General features: G+C 40.2%; 1 protein-coding gene across 5 annotated transcripts in view; it reads left to right on the top strand.

The window, feature by feature from the left end:
• The window catches only part of LOC102560702 (uncharacterized), a 57,014-nt gene that overhangs the window by 12,243 nt on the left and 25,725 nt on the right, over positions 1 to 19,046 (top strand). The window lies entirely within an intron of this gene.

Below are 19,046 nucleotides of genomic sequence, written 5' to 3'. Positions count from 1 at the left end.
TTGTGGCTCTGATGCAGGGGAGCAGTTTAGCAAAGAATCTACCTTCTAGCCAGGATTTGCCATAGCAGGATTTAGGGATTGAGTCCCTGTTTCAGCCACTGCACTGCTGTTTTTTTCTGTCTCATGTAGTAGATTCATAGATTCATAGATGTTAGGGTCGGAAGGGACCTCAATAGATCATCGAGTCCGACCCCCTGCATAAGCAGGAAACCCCCTGCATAAGCAGGAAATAGGGAATAAGTAGGGTGAGCCATGTGCTAGACACAGTTGGAGCTCTTCCACTCATGGAAGTAGTAGTCATATATAGTGGAATGTAAATTTAAGATGATACAGTTACACCTGATTACTTCCCTGTGTGGACACTTTTGTTTTTGGTCAGAGTACTAAAAGGTTTTATCCTGGAGTAGAAGTATGGGGGGTGGGGGGTTAAACACACAACTATAGCAAATTAGTAGAATTGTACTGATGCTACTGAGAAAGTATCTTGAGTATTATATGAATATAATACTCATAGTATTCATATGAATACTCATATGAGGCTTCCTGTTAGCAATAACAAAATTGGATTGTAAAAATTTGTCCTTCAGTTTGGTATTCAGTGAAGTACTCAAGGCATACAAACAGCTTGGCATGAATGTTCCTTTTGTGTATTACTGATCTTTGAATTCTCAGTTTGTCATCTCAAGAGGGTTGAAACAATGTAATTTGCTAAGTGTGGTGTCTCATCTAAAGGGCCATTGGTGTAGGCTGCAACATACTAAAAAGTAGGACCAGAGGCTGGTTCCTAAGGCAGACTGCTTCACAATGTGGTCTCATTTGCAAATGAAATGCTCACCCTTTGGATGCAATAGCTGGTAGTCTTGGTTCCATTGAAGTCACTAGGCCTCTTGCCATTGACTTAAATAATTTCAGGATTTTACATCCTTGGAAGAAGGGTGGAGGCTGTGTCTTGAAGGGGTGTGAAATACCTGCAAAATATATTGTGTACCTTCTGTTCCGTCATAACTGCCTTATAAGAAATAATATGAAAAAATACTAGAACTCTTGGTTACAAATGATGCCTTTTATTAGACCAACTGGGAAATCACAAGAAAATTGTCCTTTTCTGCAAGCTTTTGGGCTCAAAGGCCCTTCATCAGGCTCTTGGAAAAGTATAGATGGTAAAAGATGGTAAAAAGATCCCACAGGTAGGAAATAAACTTTGTTTTTGCACAAATGGAGCTAGATGGAAACTGGCCCTCTGGGTCCATGAGAGTGTCATTGTGAGCTGTGCTGAGTAGCTCTTTGATGTGTAGATTAGGTAGAATTCCTTCCCCTGGAGGTGTCAGATGGCAGGCGGGGAGGTAAATCTTTCTTGTTGTTCTGCAATTAAGTTTCAAATCCAAAATCGGCTAAAAATCAGCATCTTCCATTTTCAGGGATGTACTTGGTAGCTGAATTGGCTATTAACTTTATAAGAAATACGAGTTTTGGAAAGCTCATGGATTGCTTACTGCATTTGGCTAGCTGTCCCTAGTGAAGAAAAGACACTGTAGTTTTCCTGCTAGATAAGCCAGTAGAGGTGAACTGGAAGTATGGGGTGAATGTAATGTTGACCTCTGCTGTCTTGTAGTAGAAACTGAGATAACTTTTTCCCTGGCAAGATTTTGCAGTGAGATAACTACTATGCATTAGCTATTTCTCTTAAGCCCTTTTTTAGCAGTTGATGACATAGTTTGAATGTTAGAAGCCTAACTTTATGAAGGTGCCCTATAACTTTTTAATCTAATGAATTGGATTCTTATTTCATAGTGGTGCATCAATAAACAAGGTGTATAGTCTGCTGTCTCTTCTCTTATTGAAGCATGTCTCCCTAATCCATCTGTTGCCTCCTCTGATTGAGCTGCAGAACTCACTAATTGCACGAGTTTTGCATTCTTATAGTTTGGCATTGTCATGTCTTGTGTATGTATAGTCAGCAGATGAAAGCAGCTATAGTTGAGTTTATATGCTTCTTGGAATGGGTGGAGGTGGTAAGACCTGGAAGATGATGTGAGCAAGTTGTATGTTTTCTTTATGTATTTTTCTTAAGCTTTCCATCATTCATACACTTCCAAAATCAGGTTGGTTGACTCCTTAAGGTGCTGATTGACCTCTGCCTTTATAAAAAGAGCTACTACCTCTAATGGTAGCACACTGAAACCAGTTGTATTCCCTCCCAGCTCAGACTTTCTGTCTTGCAAGTTATCCTTTTAGATTGCATATGATCTGTAGTCTCTTGACAGTACAGGATAATATTTTTAGAATAATATTTAAGTTATGTATAACTCTCATCAACCTCTTTAGGCATTCTGTAGGAGAACTTCTGTGCATTCCTCTCCTTTCTATAGAAAGCTAAGTTCACTTGGTATTACCAAGGATCACATTATGGTCCTTAACCTGTAAGTATAATTGTTTGGGGTTTTTTTTCTTTTTGACATCTTTATTTGGATTCTGAGCATCTTTGCACTTGAAGTGGAGTGTTTTTTATTTTTTTAGGTTGCTGTTTCAAATCCAGTGCAGTTTAATATGACAACAAGTTCACATCATCTGGAAGCTTTTACAGAAGCTTATGAGATATTAGGATGTGTTTTGGTATCTTTTACCTCATAAGAATAATATTGGATTTTATGCTAATCGATGCCTGCAATGGTCTAAACAGAGAGGTCAAAGATTGTGTGGGCCCTGGAGGCTTGACTTGCCCCTTTCACCCTTGGAGGTTGTCTCTGAACGTCAGAGTTGAGGAACTTTAAGACACTGTGGCAAACCTTAAGTTATTTGAAGCTTGTATTTGTCTCCAGCACTCTGACCCAGGTAGTATATCCAGATAAAAAAACATGAGTTTAATCATATGGAGGAAAATCTGATGATAAGCCCAGTGGTGTTTCTTTTGTAGAATGAGTGGGATAAGATCTGCAATTCAGTGGTTTATTCATCATGAAAAAACTGTAATTTTGATTAAACAGACAAAATTTCAACTCTCTGTGTGTATATAAAGTACAGTATTGTTAATAAAATACAAACCAAGAAGGTCTCCATATATTCCCTAAACTAACCTTTCTCTGGTATGCTGCATTTAAAATGAGTCTTTTTAAGAGGAGGGTTTTCCAATTCCAGATACTCCAACTAGAAGTTTGATCTTGTTCCCATTGCAACCAGTGTAAATTTTGCTGCAGTCTTGGGTAGGAGCAGGATCCTTCCCAAGATCAGTGAAGTATTAAAAAATTCAACTACTAAAATATGCACCTCAATTAGCAAAGAATGTGGCCTGATTAGTAAAGTGTATGAAATGTCAGCTATTAAAGTCTTCAGCCCGATCAACAAAGCATGCTGCACAATTGGCAACATATCCAGAATCTCAACTACCGTACTACAACCTTCTGCCAGATCAACCAAGCATGCAGCTGAATAAGTCAATTATACAACTGGAGCAGCAAAATGTGCACCTCTGACAGCAGGGGTGTAAAACCTGAAACATGTAAAACTGATGCCTTGTAGGCAGTCCTGCACTTCAAACACAGCAGTAGGAAAAGTCAGGAAGAAAAGGGAGCTTGATGAAGTATCTCCACATACTGGCTGTACTTGTAAAGTGTGTCCCTTGGACAGCTAAGTGTTTGACAGTAGAGAAGACTGACTACTAAAACCTGTCTGCTTTTTATTCCAACAACTGGGTGCTTGGAGGGTTATTTTAGTAACACTTTAATTGGCTCTTCAGTTCCATATAATTTTTACTTTTATAGGTCACTATAAAGTCCTTCGTTCCTATATAAAAATGCGTGTAAGACTGTCTGCCTGTCTCGAGGAACTATGCCATTCAGGATATGTAATGCATCTTCATAATTAAGACAAAAGTTTCACTGGCAATAACAGTGTCATCAGTATCTGTGAAATAACGCTCTGTTAGGAATAAAATATGATAGGTATTAGAAATTTTATCTACACCCTTTTCTGTATCTGGTTTTCCTTCATTTGTTTATAGTATGCTCATACCTGCTGGCACTTCCTTTGATGGGTATTTACCATGTGGAATATTAAAATACTTGGCCTGTTTTGGTTGTGTGCAGTAGAGAAGTTGGGTGGGAGGGTCATCATCTATGTTGTATGAATTGAGAATTTTGTTTTCTCCAACTCAGACAGAGATCTTCTAACATTTGACACAAAAGACTGATTACCCCCTTTTAGTGCGTGTATGTAGGGTGGTTCATAAAATTTTCCAGTAATGATGCTTGATTCTGATCTTTCCCCCTAGGTCTTTGTAATTTTAAGTCTTATTCTTACATATGTAAGAGGGTTGTAGGCTGTCTTTATTTAAGGCAGATGTGTGATTTCAGAGCTCCTATGAATTGCTTGTTTATTTTTAGAAATAAACTATTTTGTATTGTCCACCTTCAGGACTGAAAGATGTCACACTTGCTTTGTGATGTTTATTCTTCCTGTACTGTTCATTACACTGCAAGTCTGGAGCATGATTTAATTTGATGTCTTTACAAAATCCCTACTATGTTTTAAACCCACTCCAGCTAATATATAAAACTGGCTTGCACTGAACTCCTTATTTACCAAATTTCTGTTTTATTTCCAGGTCAGTTCAATGAATGATCCTATTTAGTTCTGTTCCCTGTTTAAAATATTTCCTAGCTAGTACAGAGCAATGCCCTTAAAACATAATTGATTTGGGTCATTGAACCGTATTTTTCATGTGTGTTAGTCTGCATCCTGCCATTGGGATTTCAAACAGAATGATGCAGAGAGGATCTCTTCTAGAGGCTAAAGTCCACACATGGAGTCTGGTGAAATAAGAACCTGAGTTCATATCTGTGGAACAAGGCAATAATTTGTAACTGTTTTTTTCCCCTAATGCCTTGTCTGGCCATCATACATCTAGTCATGGCTCTTTAATCTTGAATGCTCAGTGTTGTCTAAGTATGTTAATCTCCAACTCTTAATTGCTTAAACATTGAAGAGACTGAAAATGGGGAAGATTTATGTCTTGCACAGCACATGGGGCTTTCCTTTTAGAGAGGACCATAACTCTTATTTGCAAATGGCTTGATAAAGAAGCAGCAACTGGAGTAAGTGATGGAAACTAGCAGAGAAGGAATCCTAAAGTGATGTGGAACAGCTTAAATTCAAGTTGTTAATAGGATGCATAATTTCTGGAGATGGCAACTAACTTTGAGATGAGAGTGGATAGAAACCTGTTTCTAGGTTGAAATAAATTATTCCCTTACACTTTTTTTTTTTTTTTTTTTTTTTTTAAGACAAGCAAAGCTTTCTCCCATGTGATACCAACTACTATTAGAGGGTACTAGCATAGACTGACCAATGGTGCAGGCAGATGTAGCTCTGAGACAGCTGCCACTGTTTCTCCCTTTGTGCCCATACAATATTATTTTCTTACACGCTGGGTGCATCTACATGTGTGCTTGCAGAGTTGACAAATTACCTCCGCAATAAAGCATCGCTGTCTACATGAGTGCCTGTATTACTATCTGGGACAGTAATGTCTTACGGCAGAGTAACTATGCTAAAATGCTCGTGTAGACAGTGACTAGGGCTGGCTGGGGCATGAGGGTGCTAAAGTGCAGGGGATGCCTGCCTGCCACCCACCCCCACACTTGAATACTCTTGTGTCCCAGCCAGCCCGTGCACCGCCTGATGCTGCCACCTAGAGCCTCGCCCTGAGCCCTCTGCCAACACAGGGCTGTTCTGCCCGGACTCTAACTGCTGCAATCCCAGGCATACTTGAAGATGCTGTGCCCAGGAGCAGCTGACTCGGGTGTAAAGTGTGCTGGAGTTTATTGTGTCTCACTAATTGCACATGTAAACGCATGCAGTAATACCAAAAGTTTTGTTTCGGATTTAAAAGTCTTAGTCTGATGATACACTACCACTTATCTGTGCATATTAAGCATTATGTATAGTCACCTACTTTCATTGGTATTACTGCCTAATCTAGCACCTGAGTCTTAATTTTGTAGGAGGAGTAGTGGTTATGGCTCCTCCTTGATATAGAAGGCTATAGATAGAACAACATTCTATGCTGCTTGGACAAATCCTTGACTATTTCAAGGGATACTAGCATTGTGAGCCATGCCTGGAATATTTGGACAAAAATTATCCTGGGAAATTATTTATTAGTAACTTAATCTGTTGAAATTGCTTGGACTCCATTGGAAACCATCTTAATCCCTGTTATAGTTTGCGGTACATAATATTGTATTGCATTTTGAAATAAAGAATATACTTACTCATTCTGACTCCATTGAAATACATCATTAGTGAAAAACAGCTTAAGGTAAGAAATGGAAAAGGCACTTCCCATTTTTTCACCTGCTTGCTTTCTAGGGGCTGGTCCAAAGCCCACTAAAGTTCATGATTAGTCTTTCATGGGTTTAGCAGGCTGTGGGTCAGGCTCTGCATCCTGTTGACATCAGTTGGACACAGCAGAGGTAGGGTATTGAGCAAAGCTTCTGTACTTAGTGTTGGGTGGAACCCTTTAATGACAGAAGTTAGTCACTTTTGCAGCATCTTCAATTGAGGACTTCGAAGTTTTGCAAATAATTAAAGAAGACTGCTAAACCAAGGGAGGGGCAGAGTTCTGGGGAGCACATGGAGCACTGCTGTAAACTGGCTGGGTGGGGATCAAAGCTCCACACCAAGGCATTCTTAAGATGCTGGCTATTGATAAAACAGCTATGACTTGCTACATACTCCACATTTTCATCCAGTATTTTTTTTCCTTATCCTTTTTTATTAGCTGCCAGATTGCAACATCAACCTACCAAAACAAAAGTTGTCAGACTTCTTATCAGGGTGGAAGGGAGGTACTTTCTACACTGAACTAATGATCTCTTCCTTACTGACCCTTTGCCATATAGTTCATCTTCAATTAACTTGGTGATGGAAGACCTGGAAAAATTGTCCAACAGCCATAGTCTGAATATTATCCAGCTCTGGTTTTTCAGGCTTCTAAAAGGATACTTCCCAGGGTTGTCACCTGACCCTAGGTTTCTGGAGCTGCTATCAATCCTGCTGCCAGTACTGGAGGCTAAGAGGATGTGTATATGGGAAAGGTGCCTTAGATCTCTTACTAGGAACTGAGACTTTTCTGTATGATTTTCAGGACTTCAGGTACTTGCCTGCTTTTAGGCCAGCCCTGACAATGTCAAGCCTGGTAGCCTGAATGTTTTGATTTGCCTGTAAAAGCAATAGTATAGTATTCCAAGTTTTCTGACGATGTCTTGAAGGGAGAAAAGAAAGGATATCTGTAAAGCAGATTTATTTGGAAAAATAAACTGCTTGTTGGTTGGGACCCTATAATAACAAACCCAATGCTTTATTTTTCCTCTGGCTGCTGCTCCTGTGATGTTTCCCCACTCCCCTGCTGTGCCCTCCTGCTCTCTTCTTGTGAGCAGACAGTAAAGCAAAATTTACAAGCATCCTGCTCTCTGAAGTCCTGGCAAAACAAGAGCCTTGTAAACTTCCCTTTACGGTGCACACCAGGAGAAATTAACCCTGGATGAATGAGGTAGAGAGAGAGCTGTCATTTATATACCCTTCATCCAAACTATAACAGATTCTTGGACAGCTAACCTTGAGTGTACTAAGGAGCATTTAGAAGCTTCTAAAATAAAATCTTTTGAGGAGAAAGGTGGGGTTTTTTTAATTTTTTTAAGTATTGTAATAAGATTGCCTTTTTCTAGATCATTCTCTTAGTTTTCTCTAAGTTGGATACAGGCCCTTATTTCTTGGGGAAGCAATTTCAAGGTATTTGAAGAGGTACAGAAATAAATCTGTGGCACAAATGGCAAGATGGAATGCTTGGAGATGAGCTTTCACATGTGGAATGTTTTCTTCTCCATATGGTTTTACAACACAGACTCCCAACATGTGAAACGTTTGGAGTGCCTGGATGAAGAACAACAGCTTTATGCAGCTGCAAAAGAGATCCTTGCTCACACTGGCCTCCGTTTGTCAGACGCTTCTATTTATAGATTTACTTCAAAAATTGTTTTGGCTGTGAAGTGGTAAGCAAAAAAACCACACGTGTTCAAGGGCTTGAAAAAGGCTTGCCCATGCAGTTCCTTTTTTATTTATGTATTTTTAAATTATTATTACTTTACATTTTGGACACTTGAGCTGCATGTGGACTTAGTTATATGGATCTTCTTCAAAATTTTTAAGGAAAAGATTACATAAAAAAAATCACAAAGATTGAGTCCTGGCATTCTAGGGGTATATATTTTTATGGACCTACGTAACTTATCCAGTTGACCTTGTTTATTGCAACTTGATACACCAATCAAAAGCTATATTTTTCCTGGTTACTGAGCAGTTCAAACAGTCTGACCAAGTTTCCTAGTGTTTAATTGGAGGGGTTTTAGCTGTTCAATTTTTTAGTAAATGAAAAGCAGATTGACCCTCTTGAAAGTTCCTACTCTGCCCTCATCAATTTCCACCAGCCATATCATTTACTGTTAATGTTTTTTCTATGGTGTGTTGTGTACATTTTGTTAATTAGAACTTGCTCTGGTAGAAAAAGACCTGTGCTGACCTATAAAACTCTGAAGTGAGTGATCATGGCATCTTGAACTCTTCATTATGCTGCTTTAATTTTATTTATAGTGCTCCCAACATTCATGATGATTTGCCTGAGGAGACGCACAAAATTATGCCTTTGTTTACCTTTCCAAAGCAGTTTTTTTTAATTAAGCACTTCCTGCAGAAAGCACGAAAAACAGGATAGCAGCTTTGCACGGACATAAGATTTTACTTGATATGTCGTTTTGCATCCATACTTCAGATTCTCTCTAAAGCAATAGTTCTTAACCATTTTAAACTTGAGGCACCCCTCAAAAAATGCCAGCTCAATTTTCACTAATTTTTTGACTACAGAAAAATAATAGAGCAATTCTTCTTTTGCAAAGAACTCAGAAAGACCACAAGGCAGAAAACACTATGAACACAATTCAAAATTCCTGGGTTTGTTTTATGAATCATGTTTGTACACCATACCCCATAGCACTCTTGAAATGATCTCAAGGCACCCCAGGGTACCACAGTACCCTGGTTTAGAATCACAGCTCTAAAGAAAGTCATATGCAGTTTAGCAGCTCTTGAACCTAATGGTTCAAGTCCAGTTTATTCCCAGTCGCACAAGAATTAGCTTTCCCAAGGATCAGTCATACGTCTAAGGACTTTAAAAAAAATCTACATGAAAAAGCTAGTTTGTTTGTATAAATTATGAAAAGCCACCAAGAATGCTGGGGCTGTCTGGCATGTGGTATACATTTTGTTTGACTGCTGTAAGCTTTCTACGGAGGTAAGAGAGCAACCAATGAGGAAAGATTACTCTCATGCCATGCCTCGCCTAAATTTATTATATGACCCTGAAAGTTTCCATAGGGGAACATCAGTTTGTCTGAGTTATTAATACCAGTATTTCCATTTATATGTCAACCTTGTTTGCTAGTTAAAAGTTCATTTCTAACAGTCAGTTTCAAAACTCTCTGCTTAAAGAGTTATGTCAACAATAACTAGGAAAAGGTAAGACATGCCAAGCCAGGGGTTCTTTACTTGAGGATTGCAGTAGAGAAAAGAGATGGGAGAGTTAATAACTACAGTCATTCTACCTGTCTGCTAGTACAGTATGTTTTTATCTGTATTGAAGCAACTATTAGTGTTTTTCATTTAGCTGATGATCAATTGTATGCTTCCTTTCAGAGGTTGTTGAATAATCTTTCACATATTACTGTTAGGAATTAACTCCTGATTATTCAGCCTAAACTTTTCCTCTCAGTTTCATAATTTCTTTTAGTTGTTGTACTACCTCCTACTTGCAGATGGGCAGCAGAGCTAGGCCTTTTCTGGAAGAAAAACTGGTCCTGACACAAGGGGTTCCAGTCTGAAAAAGATGAAAAACAGTTTAAAAGTGCGTGGTAAGGGTTGCATCTAGATGTTTATTAATATGCCATAGTTACTGCGCATGAAATTTAGTACTTGCATAACCAAGTACTAAATCAATGGACAGTAACGGGCGCTACTGTGCAGTAGCTCCGGCATACAGCTTTTCAGTGACACTAACTGAGCCATAGCCTAATTCTACTGCACAGTAGCATATTAGCATGGGTTTTGCCCAATAGGCTGCTGCACAGTAGAATTAGGCTACAGTGCAGTTAGCATCTTTGATGCACCCGAGGGGTGGGAATTTCCCTTTTCTCTTTTTCCTTTTTCTTAGCCAACTCTATATAATTAGCTCTTCAAATGTTCCTCTAGTCCCTGCTTACTGCAGTAATTCCTGTTGCTTTCTTTCTCTACTTTCTCCAGCTTCTTTTGGGAAAGAATTTGAGACCCAGAACTGACATCTGTTCCAGAGGTCGGTTTCATAAGTAGCTTTTTCTTGTTAGTTTCCCTCTTCTCTGGGCTTGTGGCTTTTCTATGGGGGGAAAAACTACTGATGTAGCTACTGTATTATAATGATGCTGTTAAAACTTTCTCTATGGATCCTGTCATTCTAAATTATGATCATCTTTACAATCAGTGTAACTTAAATAGAACAACCATTTGTCCGACCATACGTGGTGCACGGATTAGTTCAGAGTCCCTTGTTATACAAAGAGTTTGCCAAACTGGAGGAAGCTTTGAGAAGATTCAACACATTTACTATGATAGATGGATGTTGGGGGCACATTAGAAGAACTAACCATAGAGCTTGGCTAAGCAACAAGGCCAAAGAAATAAGGGGAGCACTTGTCTACTTCAGGATGATGAAGCAAAAGAAGAATAGTCCTTTATTTACTGGGGTTTTTCAAATTCTTGATCCTAGCTCTAAGATAGGACAATAAAATCTGTAGTAAAATTAAATCAACTATATCTAGCTGCTTTGGTGGAGGACAGATAGGTTTGTCAGATGTTTGAGAGAGGCCTGTATGTTTGTTTCTTCAGGATCATCAAAATACTGTCACACTTTGCAAGATTGTTTAACCTGCCTTTGATCAATGAAATTGTATGTAAATGTAATGGATGAAGGTCAGAGCAGACTAACAAGAGATGATAGGCTGGGGGATGGAAAGAGTGGCGAGCCTTATTTTCAAAGCAATGAGAACCCATTTGGACCTGCAGGTGTGCTCAACTTCTGAATTTGGGGCCCAAGGGGTCTCCAGTTGGGTAACCAAAACCTGTGGCTGATCCTAAAAACTTGACTCGTACATGACTGTGCAGTAGTTTGGTGCATCTGCCCTAAATCAAGGAAGGGGCCTTGCTGCAAAACTGGTGTTTCCTCACCTGCTCTTGCCCAAAGAACTGTTTTTTATTATTTCTGAGTATGGTCAGGTCATCTTTGTCATACTCCATGAAAATACAAACCTTCAAGTTCCAGCATAGACACAGGCTGACAACACTGCTGTTACATAATTGCTAATGATACTTTGGAACAGGGATTCCTAAAGTTTAGCCCCTGAAGAGCCACTTCAAAGAGGACTTCCACTGTCGGGGTCCAAATCAAAGGGGCTCGCAGACTGCATTTGGCCCACAAGCTGCACTTTGGAAGGCTCAGCTCTGGAAAGCTGTGGTTGGGATTATACTTCAGAAACCTGTGGATTACTGTTTAGAAAATAGTCTCTATTTGTATGTTTGGGACCAAGCATTTGTTTGGAACCAGAAAAAAAATTGTATCTTTCAGACAAATGAGAAGTTGTTCTGTGAGAAGCCAGAGTGTCTTGTGATGTCTGAAAGTTGTCCAAGTGCAAAGGATTGTTTTATGATTTTTTTTTTTTCTTTCTTATTTCTGCTTCCCTGCTCTTGGAAATAACTGCACATGCAGAGGATGGTGACTTCATGGTACAATTACGCAATTTGCTTGAGGCCAGGTATCAAAATACTGCAGCTGTGAAATTTGGGATGTTGTAAGGAGGGTGAGGAAAGCCTCTAGACTGTAATGAGACTCTTGCTCTTATATTGCCAGTTCTGCAGCTGCTTTGATTCAGGCTGGTTGCAGTAATGACCTCCATCTATTATTGCATATGTACAGTAAGTGTTGCAGCTTCCACCTCTATGGCCTGTTTTACAGACCCGCACTTTACATCAAGGATAGAAAAGCCAATGGCAGAAACAAAAACAACAGTAACTGGCAAGGTCACCCTCATGTCCAGTTGTTCGTTCTTGACTGACCACCTGCTGTTTTTTGGCAGCTGTTTCTCAGAATCCTTCTTGCTCTTCCTTCTCTGAACACAGGTGGGAACGCTTCTTTCTCTCTTGTGGATGAATATATTTTGAGCTGTGCCCCTTCTCTCCATCATGCCCATCACATGACAACTGACAAGAGTTGCTGAAAACAAAAATGTCTTAATTTTCATTCCTCTTCCAAGAAGTGAGGAGGATCTGTCTGCCCTTTGCTCAAATGCGAAACCTTGGTCCCCACAGACCCTACTTTAAATTCTTTAAATGACCTTGATTAGATTACAAATAAATTACAGAGTAGCAGAATGAGCCAAATACCTGCCCCTGAGATTACAAGAGCTTCAGCCCATCTGCTTTATAGTTGTGGGGTGAATTCCAGAATTCGGGTCCTTCGCTTTAAAGGTTGAGAACCACTGGTCTAGTAAGTAGAGACTCAAGGCCCTCCTCCATGATTTTTCTGAATTTAGTAGCACCCCATTAAAAAATTAAAAATAAAAATGCAAAAATAGTAGAGCAAACTTCCTGTTGCAAAAAACTGAGAGACTGCAACAAGTCAGAATATTTTTGATGCTATGGATTCCTATCCAAAACATCTGGGTTTCTCTTGTGAATCATGTGAAAGCGTTGCTAAGGGAACATCTACAGGTTGCCCTACAGCAATGTTTTTACTGCACTGGATGTGCAGCACATGGTTATTTTTAGCAGCTACTTTGCCATAGTGGAGCGCTATATAGTATATCGCTATGGCGACATAACATCACATGTAAACACACTCTAACAGTACTAATATTGCATGGCACCCAGAAACACCCTTAAAAGCATCTCATGGCACCCCTGGTAAGAATCACTGCACTAGATGCTCTTCTCTCTCCTCTCCCATAATCTTTTTTGTTCTGTCTTCTGTGGCAACAGGCTTTTGTGGTCTTCCTGTTCTTAGGAACCTAACCAGCATTTTAATTCTCTGAAAATCACTTGTAAATCAGAGAAAATGAAGTAGAAGACTTGGTAATATATATGAAAAAAAAAGCCCAGTAAAGCTGTCTAGTGCATGCCAAGAAGGAGTATGAGGAGAGTTGGGTCCTTTCCTGGAAATGGGATTTGCAGAGTGGAAATGTCAGATCTATAATAACTTTCATGTGGTGGAGCTGCTGTTACTTTCTGAAAGAATAAGAGCATCTATTCAAAAATGCAGTTTTGTTTTTGCTCACATTCAGTGGGTTGTTTCTGTTCAAAGGAATTTTGCCCATTTCTGACAACTCATGTCAGCAATGGATGCAGTTGAACCACTGCTGGTGGAAAGGGCTTAACTGTAAGTGTAGATCAGATTGAAACAGGCCTAGACATACTTTTAGAAACCTGTGAGTGAATCCTGTTCGGCACCAGTTCAGGGGAATTTATTAATATGTCAGGAAAAAACAAAACTATGTGTCTGGCCCTTCTCAAATGTTCTATACAGCACTGTGCTTGTAACTGCAAGACCTATTCCAAAGGCAATCCAAATACTTCCTAGGCCCCCTCTACACACTACATGTATCATGCAATTACTGCATTAATTGTGCAATTTAGATTGGCTATATGTGTAAATTAACTATCGTGCCTTAAAAAGACCCAACTAGCTATAAAATTATTGCTAGAGAATGTGTAATAAGTTTATAGCTGGTTTCTAGCCACTCTAAGTCCCAGCAGCCATGGGGAGCTGACACAGCTGTGAGTCCCATCAACTATGGGACTCACAGTTGTGGGAGCTTATTATGTACTGGGGCAGGGGGCATGATCACCATCCTAGGCTCCCCCTGTGTGGACACTAAGGTGTGATAGTATGTGATGCTGGATTCCACAATCATGTGGCATGGCAGGAGATGCAAATGTGTGGATCATGCATCAGATCCTATCATGTCTTCACTTGAATGTCTAGAGGGGCTCCTAGTTGAAAACTTGAAATGGAGCAAAACATCATTCTCTGTTGATTGACAGGACTGGGAGCTATAAGTAGGAATCTACTCAATTTGCAATTTTTGAGGAAACTGCAAAAAAGATGGTTTCCACAATCACCATGAATTTTGTGCAGAATCACCAGAAAAAGAAAGCTTACTGAAAATAAAATTCTGGCTCCCCATTGGGAGCCAGTAGGTGCTGCCTTGCCTCATGGCCCTGAGGGTGGGGGGCAAGCCTCTGGCACAAAGGGGTGCAGCCAAGATAGTAGCCACCCCCTCCTCCCTCTGGCACTGATTGTCCAAGAGGCCTGCCTTTTGTGCACCCCTGCCCCTGTCTGCCAATTGGTGGTGAGGGGTGGGGCCACATGAAGGACAGCTCTAAGCCAATCAGTGGGAAGGGGCAGAACTGCTGGTGTCCCTCGGCCAATCAGCAGCGAGGGGAGGAGCTCACCATGAAAAGACCATGAAAATGACACTGAGCATTGTGAGTGGCCCATGATTTTTACTTCTCCATGTGCTTTATGTAGATCCTTAGTTATAAGACTAACATCTGTGACAGGGATTTGCTTGTATATAGCCTGTCTCCTCTTATTTAGCTTGCAAAAGTTTTTGCATTTAACATCTCCCTGACTCAAAGATTGATGGTCTTGGACTGGTTAGACTGACACTGCAGAGTTTGAATGCAACATTGTTTTATTGTAAGTTCCTATGGACTAAGTCCTTGTCATCTGGAATGCACTCAGGTCACTATGGTTCCCAATACCAATTGGCTCACATTTTGTTCTTTCTTTCATTCCTACTTTCGTTCTTTCCTTCTCTTCCCCCCGCCCCTTCTCCTCCATCATGACATTTAATTTTCTCTATTGGTTAAAAGAGAAAGCTGCTGTTTGTGCTTAGTTGATGCTAGCAGGATCATCACAGACAGATTTCCTCAGTGATGAGTCTTACAAGTGTTGGTAAAACAATTTGATGTTTTTTTCTCAGAGATCTGCATTTGGGTGTAGCTTCAGAAACACTCCTTTTTGTGGGGAGGCAGGGGGTCTCTAGTTGACAAACCCAGATTCCTGAAATGAGGATTTAATTCAAATAGAACAATGATAACAAAAAGTTGCTGACTCTCCAGCTGTGCTCTGATTATAAGCAGAACTTGAGCTTCTCCATATATGTAGGTTCCATCTTAAGAAAAGACACAGAAGATGAAGATGGTGGGAGGAGAAGGCAATGCATCCTAGGGACTCTGATGCACCACAGCACGATCAAAACATGATCTGGGATTTTATGTATCCTGAATGTCCATTCTGTGAAAGGCAGCTCTGTGATTGTAATGATTCTCTCTCTCTCTCAACTTGTTTTAGCACAGCACTTAATTTAAAAAATGAAACCTTAGCTGGAGAAGACAAAATTCATATCATATTACGTAAGGCAATAGAGCAAAGTGCTGAGGGTGGTTTGGAAATGGTTTTGAGGGCTTACAGGAAGTTTCATTACAGTCTTGAGACTCTTATGTAGCATCTCAAACTGAGGCTTTAATATCCAATCAACTTCTCTTTGTTAATGTATGCCAATCTAATAAGGGAAAACGTAAATCTGTACAAAAGACACTGATTCTGTACAGTGCTCATTTCTGAACCCCCTGATTAACTTTAACTTAACTGCAAATAAAAGACTCCCATTGACTTCAGTGGTCTCTGGATCAATTGGTTTGTGACATGAATGCCCTAAAAGAAATCTTGCAGTCTTTATTTAGCTGAATGAACCAGATGATATCCTTTGCACCCAGAATAGATATTCCTCAAAAGATTCTGTTTTGTAAACACCTTATTTAATATTTCTCTTGTGTGGAAATTCCACAAAAAGAAACCTTGTGGTCCACAGATAAAACTCCAATTTCTAGTGACTTTTCAGTTAATGCCAGCCCCACCTTTAATACTGGGAGGAGTCTGACCTATGCAGATGCTGCTGCTTGTAATTAGCACTAGCTCAGATGGGAACCCATGTTGGCCCATTTCTTTTGAAATTGTTCTCAAAATATGATGCTTGCTAAAATGTGCTTATGCATTCCTGGCCAGAGCCTTGTCTAAATTTGTATCTTCTCTAATAAGCTGAATTCCCCTTTTGACATTATATCGTAAAAGCAAATGTGCATGTGCACATAGCTGTCTTAGCAGCTACATAGCATGGTTTCCTGAGGTTCCCTCTGCCCCCAGAATAACCTCATGCCAGAAGCATTTCTCTTGTGGGCAGGGAAGGTTCAGGCTGTCTTACTCCTCTGCCCTGCCTCCTTTTGGTTGACCCAGCTGGTCAGCCAAAGGCTGGCAGTGCCTTCTGAGGACAAATTGTTAAAGAACCCACTCTCTGGCAAAGTGAAACCTGCTGACCCGTGTGCAAGTTTTTGTACAGACAGTCTGTAGAAATTGTAAGTGGGAGGTTGATGATGGCAGTTATCCAGGCACTTCTAAAAAATTCTATCTATGTGGTTCCCATTAATATCAGTCGGAGTAGCTCAGCTAAAATCTCACCTGGTGCCTGGGTATGAAAGTGTTAATAACTTTGAACTGCCTGGGACAGGGAATATATTAAACATACATTGTGAGTTAGGAATGAGTGACAAGGCACAAACCATTTGGAACTTTGCTTTATTCTGCTCAACTGTTACATGGTCATTCAGAACTTTTGAAAATTAAAAATGTTTTATTCTGTCTGTTGTAATGCAGTGCTCTAGAAACAGTTCCGTTTGTTAATCATGGGTTTAAAAAATATACAGATAGCTTCTTCACCTGTTTATTCTGAGCCTTGATCTGAAATGTGAATATAAGGATTTGAGCCTTGATTGATAAGGTTACAAAGATCACTGTCAAAATGATCAGATTCTAATATTTCTTCCAGAGATCAGTCAGCATTCTAGATCAAATTTTGCTTTCTTAAGTCCTGGCTGCCAAAGGTATTTGCCACTGACTAATTAGTGGGGCAGTTTTAGGAATTGAATTGGATGTGATTTGATTTGAACATGGGGGGAGGGAGGGGAGAGGCCAGATCACTATACTTTCCATTTGAGTTAAAGCATCCAGTATATTGTAACCATACCAGCAAGAACTACTGTAAGTAATACAGATTGATATGAAAATGTCTAGTGAACTTGCTGTCTTTTAGCAAAATAGAGGTCTTGTTTCTATTCTAATTTAAGGGGCTTTCTGAGGTATACACACTACAGGTTTTAATCCTCATTAAATTTAATTTGTTTACAAAATTTAAACTTGTTTATTTTGGAGCATCATATCAGTGTTTGCATGCATTAGGTTTTCAAAGAAAAGCCTGGTCCCTGGCTGACAGCATAGGAGAGCGGAATGGTCCAGTGCAGCCCCTCTGGCCCAGGGTCCCCCAACCCATGCCCATGCCCTGCCATACAGCTGTGGAAGCAGAGCTGGCTAACCGTACAAAAAAAAAAAAAAAAAAAAAGTGGAAGCAATTTGAAAGGAATTTGAAGGGGTGAATTACAAAAAAGTTGCAGCACCATCTCCTGTAATGAGCCTCTTTGTCCACATCTTTGAGTGCCTTTGTGGTTGCACGCAATGAATCCATGGATGCAACACTTTAATTCCAGGCGACCCAAACTAAACTACATCCAAGGAGTTTTACTTTAATGCACCAAAAATACTTTTAAAGTGTCCAGAAATCCCGCTCATGCATACAGTCATGCAGTTGCAGCGCAAGAAAGGGCAAAAAAATGTGGCATGTACAAAGGCCCTATGTGATTAATCTGGCTACAGCTAAAAATCTGGGATGGGGAAGTCTGCCCAAATAGCAAGCTTTTACTACAACATACCTGTTTTGACAATGTTTTTTCCTTTTGTTGTGTTGCAAAACTGATCTTGTAAAACTTGCATTTCTTACACAAGTGAGGAACAAAGTTGATTACCATACAAATAAGTGCAGAATCTTTGAGAGTATGGCATACCAAATATGTTTCTGTTGGAGCTTTACAGTCAACTCTTATACTGTGTACATTTCCTTAAAAGGCCAATTCTTCCATCCCCTTGTCTCCTTAGCACTGTTAGGCTGGGAGTAACCTCAGGTGGTATGGCACTACTATACTTGGTCTTAAAAGTTTATTCTTAGCTTTGTGTGTCCCATTCAGTCCTTGAAGAAACTTTGCACTAAAAATAGAGAGTATAATCCTTTTGCGTAGGTAGAGAAAAATGCTTAAGAACTTGTTCTTTGCTGTAATCTGTTCAACTAAAGGCCATTCTCAATTCAGAGAAATTCCCTGGCAGTGGTGACACGTAAGGGGTGCAAGGGGGTGCACCTCCTGAGAGCGCTGATGCACCCCCTGACCGGCCGTGCTCCCCACTTAGGCAATGGGCTGGGGGGACACCAGTCCCCCCTCCCGTGAGCGCCGGCCAGGGAGTGGGAGCGCCAGATGTAGGCCGTGACTGCTTCTGGGAGCAGTGTGGGGCTGTTCCCAGGATGGTAAGCTTTGCCATGGGGGGACTCCCCCCTCCCCCCCCAGGTTGGTGAGATGGCACCAGTCGCCCTGACTAAGGTGGCGCTAGTTGCCCATGTTTCTTGGAAACTGAGACTGCTTATCTGTCTCCTCTCTCTACACCAGACCTACAACAGGGGTGGTCATGTCTGTGCTAGTTTATGCAGACAGACTGCTTGATTCCATATGGCTGACTCTTGAATTTCCTTCTCCAATGGGAGACCTATCAGCAAGCATTTTAAATCAGTGAGAGATTGGCAGAGAATGACTGTATAGTACCTCCAGGGAGTAGTTCTCAGTTTTATTGATATTTTATCTCCTTTTCCTACTACCACTTAAGTAAGCATTGATATACAAACAGATATCTTTTTTCTCTGGGGTATTTATTGTTGCTTTTACAATGTGGAGCAACCTATATATTCAGAACAGCAGAA

This window comes from Alligator mississippiensis, chromosome 10, assembly GCF_030867095.1.
Source record: "Alligator mississippiensis isolate rAllMis1 chromosome 10, rAllMis1, whole genome shotgun sequence".
Classification (NCBI taxonomy): domain Eukaryota; kingdom Metazoa; phylum Chordata; order Crocodylia; family Alligatoridae; genus Alligator; species Alligator mississippiensis.
Note: the sequence above shows the minus strand (reverse complement) of the source record. Positions and strands in the feature narration are given on the sequence as shown.